General features: G+C 40.6%; 1 long non-coding RNA gene across 2 annotated transcripts; it reads right to left on the reverse strand.

Annotated features, from left to right (window-relative positions):
- Positions 1–1,393: 1,393 nt before the first annotated feature.
- LOC136472082 (uncharacterized) lies at positions 1,394–4,383 on the reverse strand. Of its 2 annotated transcripts, none has more exons than XR_010762258.1 (8): positions 3,877–4,383; positions 3,625–3,775; positions 3,233–3,278; positions 2,954–3,094; positions 2,802–2,867; positions 2,268–2,398; positions 2,134–2,185; positions 1,394–1,710 (listed from the first exon to the last, which is right to left on the reverse strand). It is a non-coding gene; the product is annotated as an uncharacterized lncRNA (long non-coding RNA). The 2 variants fall into 2 exon arrangements; XR_010762257.1 differs by having other exon boundaries at positions 2,954–3,125.
- Between the last annotated feature and the right edge of the window lie 1,142 nt (positions 4,384–5,525).

Raw genomic sequence — 5,525 nt, forward strand, 5'->3', positions numbered from 1 at the left:
CTAGAAATTTGTTCCTAGAAGCATAATCGCATTACTGATCGACCACCTTAAAAATTACTACCTATCTTCCAAATTATAAGAGATGTTTTGGCTTTTCTAGATCATTGCTTGCTTTTGCTATGTATCTACTATCTAGACATGCCTAAATGCGTAGCGAAAACAATATATCTAGTATAAAAGCAAAAACGTCTTATAATTTAGATCGGAAGGAGTAATTTATAATTTGGAACCGAAGGAGTAATTTCTAAAGGCACTCCATAGAGCAGTTGCATACCGCCCTTAGAAACGATTGATGATTGATTTCTACACCCTTGGTTAGAGACCTAAAGGTTGGAAAACTTCCTCCATAAGCAAATATGATGGTCCTTAAAATGTTTTTAGTACTCATAAAAGGCTTTCCAGGTAAGAATAGAAATTGCCAAGATAGATACATGGGCCACGTTCGCTTCGCTGAAAAAATAAGCCGAAACATTGTTCCGGCTGAGAAAACAAGCTGAAAAGTACGAATTATAAGAGAAGCGAACAGGGCCATGGAACCTTCTAAAAGAATAAAACCATTGCCGATTGTCATAACTCACAAGTATTACACTGCTCAGTGTGTGTGCGTGCACATGCTTGGGATCAGTAGCCCATGCGACCTTCATGACATCCACGATTGGTCGATTGCTAACTACCCAGCAGAAACGCCAAAGTTTATCAGCAGGAGTTCAGATCCCTGTCCTAATCAGCCACATTACAGCTAATGATGACCACCGGCAATGATCGCCTATCACCACCGACCAGATCCACGGAATACTCAGCAGTTCCCTATCCTAATCACTTATCAGCCACATTACTGCTATGATGATGGTGACTACCGGTAACAGTCGCCTACCACCACCGACAAAAATCCACACTCCTATATGTCCGTCGATCAATGTCAGATTCAAACGTAAACATCACTGCCGGAATCAGACCCAATAGATAATAATCGGTAATTATGGCCTTGCTTATCAGTTATCACTTCCGGTTATGACCTTGCTTATCAGTTATCACTTCCGATTCTTAGATCCAACAATGATAGTAAAATATTACTACCGAGTCAAGGCTACACCCGGCAGTGATAGTATTAGGATCACTATCAGGTTAAGTCTCTATCTGACAGTGACAAGATGATACTACTGTGTTACTATCTTTAACCTAGCAATGACCTTTGTTTTCCAATTTTTTATTGAGACTAGGATCATGCCCGTGCGTTGCAACGGGAACAAAATAATATCATGAAAACTTAAATTTGAACGTGTTGCAACTCATGTAGTATAACGGCAACCACAATACATGGCAATCTCGGTGCACAATTCGTGTTCTAAATGTTATAACTCAAACTCGAGACGATCAGCATGTGCTTGCTAAATATATCAAGATTGCTGAATGAATTTCACTTCTCTCAAGGTGAGAATTTTACCTAGTCCCCACTAAACCAATCTAATCACGTATGTACATTCTCATGAAACTAAATGGTTGTCATCTCTTCCTACTTTTGCCAGTAAAAGCTCCATATGTATACAGGACATGGTCATACCAAAATATAAAAAAATATCTTAGTTACAACATCATCATATTGAGCACAAGAATTTATTCTACATTCAATTATTATTTTCACAGTTGCTTTGGCAGCTGGTTGTGCTCAGCATCAGACATCTGTGTATCAATGCCAACCGTTGACTCATCCTGTAGAGTTTACAAATGTAAGCCATGCCAATAAAGTTGCAACAATTCAGGGCAAGCCAAAGGAAAAAAAAAAGCCCCATCTTAGTTAACTAATTGTATGATTCCACCTTTTTGGATCTGCTCATTCTAAAAACAAATATTTTTGAAGAATTTATAAATAAAAATTCTCCAGATGTTAGTTTTAATATTTTGTTTTCCAGATGAAATATGACGAAATGATTGGCAGTATTCAAAGTTTTCGAATTAGTTAAGGAAACCAACTTGAATTTAGGGAGGTAATCAAAGAGATGGTCTAGAATTGAGCAACTTATTTTGTCTTTAATCTTCAGATGAACAATCCAAGCTAAGAGGTTGTTCAAAGGTTCCTCATATTTTTTTCCACATTTTGCGAAACAAAGAAAACAATAATTAGCAGACACAAACCTTGAAAATTGCTTTCTGAATATCTTGTGTTCCTGCTGGAGCATTGTGAAGTCTGCCAAAAAGAAAAAGATGCAAACACTTCATATTATTCTCCACTTTGATAGTTTGATTGCGTCTAGCAAAAGAAGGCTTACTTGAGAACAGTTTTGTGGCTGCTGTAGTCCTCAAACTGAATGCCATAATCCACTTGTTTCACAATAGTAACATCCATCTCCTCCGCCACACGTAGCCGATCGATCCATTCAGTTTCTATTCATGACAGCAGCTGCAAGTTTAGAATTAGCATCAGGCCTATGAGACAGCCTTGCCAATGCTATGCTCAGACTGATCATCAGACAAATTTTAATATAAAAAGATAAGTTCATTAGCATTTCCTTTGGTGACAGTATTTCAACCAAAGAATTTGGCAATGATCTGAATGGAAAAAATTCTACATGGAGTTGTACATTCAAATAAATCTGACAGGCTTCTATGAGGAATACTTCATAGTAATCAATTTTCCTAAACAGAACAACTAATTAAAGTTTATGAAAAATGTTCACACAATAATAGCATGCCTAGTGTTGCTGGAGTTCAAAGAACTGCAGCTACTGCAGATAGCATATTTTATAAACTTGGCAAAGAGGCATATCTTTTCCTAGAGCCACAATGAATATGAACAAACTTACCATAGTGGTAACTATTATACTTGAAATTAAGAGTCGCATCAAATCCTCTGGCAACAAAGCAACAATCTGTAGAATTAGGAAGAAAATATGTGACAGACTTGCACCGCAACAAAGTACTGAAATTCAGGGTGTTTGCCCCCATGGCGACGTACGCGAGTCCCGCAGCAACGCCTCCAGCGTCGATCCGACCCGTCTTCCCTCAGTAGTCGATGGCCTTCACTCGGCCACCAGTCTTCACTCTGATTGAAAACCTAGTGAACGCGACCCAGCCTATTCCTTATCTCCGATCTAATCTAAACAATTTATGAAGGATGAAACTCAAAGCTGCAATCAGCACCACCGGCACAGAGGTCAGAGAGCAGAAATTTGTTGTTCTGACAAAAGCTCACTGAAAAAGAAATCTACATGGACAAAAAAATTTCGACACAAACCTGAAAACAAGCATTGCCATTGCTACACAAACATTGCTTGTTCCTCCTAAGAAAAAAATAAAACAAATCATTGTTACTAACCCTTAACAATAAACTTGGTTTTGCACTGATCATTCTATCCCATTTTTGTTTTTGTTTGAAACACTAAATTAGTCCAAATCTCTTATTTTCCAACATTTTTAAGAACTACTCATAAGTGCCGGAGATCCATTTAATAAAGTAGATTGAGCAACTGACTTTGTTGCCAAAGAGTGAAAGTATATATGCCTTCCTTTGCTCACTGACAAGGGCCGGCCACTGTTATCTCACTGCATCCTCTGTGCATCTTGCCGGTTATAATGAAAGCAAATAGAAAAGCAAGATGAAATGAATGTGTAGGGGACAGAACTAACCTTCAGGACCGACCTGGCGACAATTTGATCTGTTTGTATGCGTGCAGAGTGTTCTCACCCGTTCAGGGTACCGGTGGCGTATCCGTGACGTTGCAGAACTCGGCAGACAACTTCAGCGGATCGCCATGCTCCTGCTACCTCGCTGCTGTTGCTGACACGTCCGACGAGTCACAAATTGGACCAAACAAACATGAAGATAGAATGAGCGGCGGCAATGACGGAATCAATCCACACGAGCACGATAAAAAATACATGGGGGACGACGTCCTTGCTGCTGTTGACGTCTTGACGACGTACAGCGCGTCCAGGAGCCACGACGACTCGACGACTCGACGTGGCCTTTGGGCGTCTAGACGTGTCGGATCGTCAGCGGCGATGAGCGATGGTGCCTTCTCCTTCTCATTGTTAGGGCAGGGAAGGGAAAGGAAGAGATAATTGTGTCGCCGTGATCCACAGTTCCACACGATGCTGGGCGCAACAACGAAGCGGGGGCTGTTGGGTAAAGGAAATTACCAATTGATGGACGATCGATTCATGTTTCCTTTCTTGCTTGACGCTGAGGGGGGCGATTGATTAATGTTTCCTTTTTCATCCGTGATTTGTGCCGATGGGAAAAAGGCGGAAAAAATATAGGGATAATGGAGTCTACGGTGATCTTTCAGGAAGGTCACGGATCATACGCACGCGATGATTCCGGGAGGTTGGAGATCGAGCGATTGTGCCGGGATCGTCGCGCGGGGGAGGGGAGCGAGCACATTTTGTTTTGACGGGCAGAGCGAAGCGAGCGACGCAAGTCGTCCTGCCGGGTAGTCTTTCCTTCGTATCATTTTAGTTGTAGATAGGGATAGATATATATCTAATATGTTACCTTAGATGTTATTAATGCATTGTATGTATCTCACTATCATCAAGATTATACTACAACTACAATAAGTTTGAGTCTTCATCACATGATTCGACAATAAATATATGTTACATGTACCTAGATCCGACAAAGGAGAACCGAGTAATCAGGTATAGCTGGATCCAACAACATAGGTCGCTGCCATATCATGGTTCAACCCGCCAGTGTTATCGTACTATATTAATTACAATACTTCTGTTGAAACTCATTGAGTTTTTTTTTAATATTTCTACGTTGTATTATATGCCTTACACTCAACTGAATTTCCATACGTGGAAATGAATTAAGATGACTATAATTGTTAATGGTTAATTGTGTAGGTTGTCCAGTGTACACGTTGGCATCTCTTCTTCTGTTTTTGTTTCAGTCCAATTATAAACAGAAACATGGCATTCATGTCTGTCAACCGCAATGCCAAGTCTATACATGTAATTCCGTCACTGTTCAGAGCTTAGTGGATTGAGGATTGAGGATTGAGGATTGAGGTACTCTAATTCACCCCAGTCCATATAGGGTGAAAAATTGAGGATTGAGGTTGTAGGTTTTGGTAAATTGAAGTGCAACCGAATTAACAAGCACTTACTGTAACTAACTTATCTAGAACTAGAATGAAGCCAACTTGCTTGGTGTTGTGAAAAAATGTAGAAAAACCAAACACTCTTACGGCACACCGTCGCATAATCGCGTTACACGGAGCCATCTGGCTCTGAATCTCTGATCCCCTTTGTCCTTTGCACAGTTCGCAGCCTAGGCCAAGCAGAGCCAATCTAGACCGTACGTACCTTGCCAACTAATACACCTACGCAGCAGGATGGCCCAGCCCACCGCCCATGCTAGCTTCTCCTCTCTTATTTTCTCGCGGATAAAGTCCACATTGCCTTCCTCAACTTTCATGAAAATCCGTTTTTTCTCTCTAAACTCTAAAACCAGGCAAACACAGCTCCCTCAACTTTTAAAACCGTTCATCTTACCTCCGTGGCCCTATTATAAACAGTTT

This window comes from Miscanthus floridulus, chromosome 8, assembly GCF_019320115.1.
Source record: "Miscanthus floridulus cultivar M001 chromosome 8, ASM1932011v1, whole genome shotgun sequence".
Classification (NCBI taxonomy): domain Eukaryota; kingdom Viridiplantae; phylum Streptophyta; class Magnoliopsida; order Poales; family Poaceae; genus Miscanthus; species Miscanthus floridulus.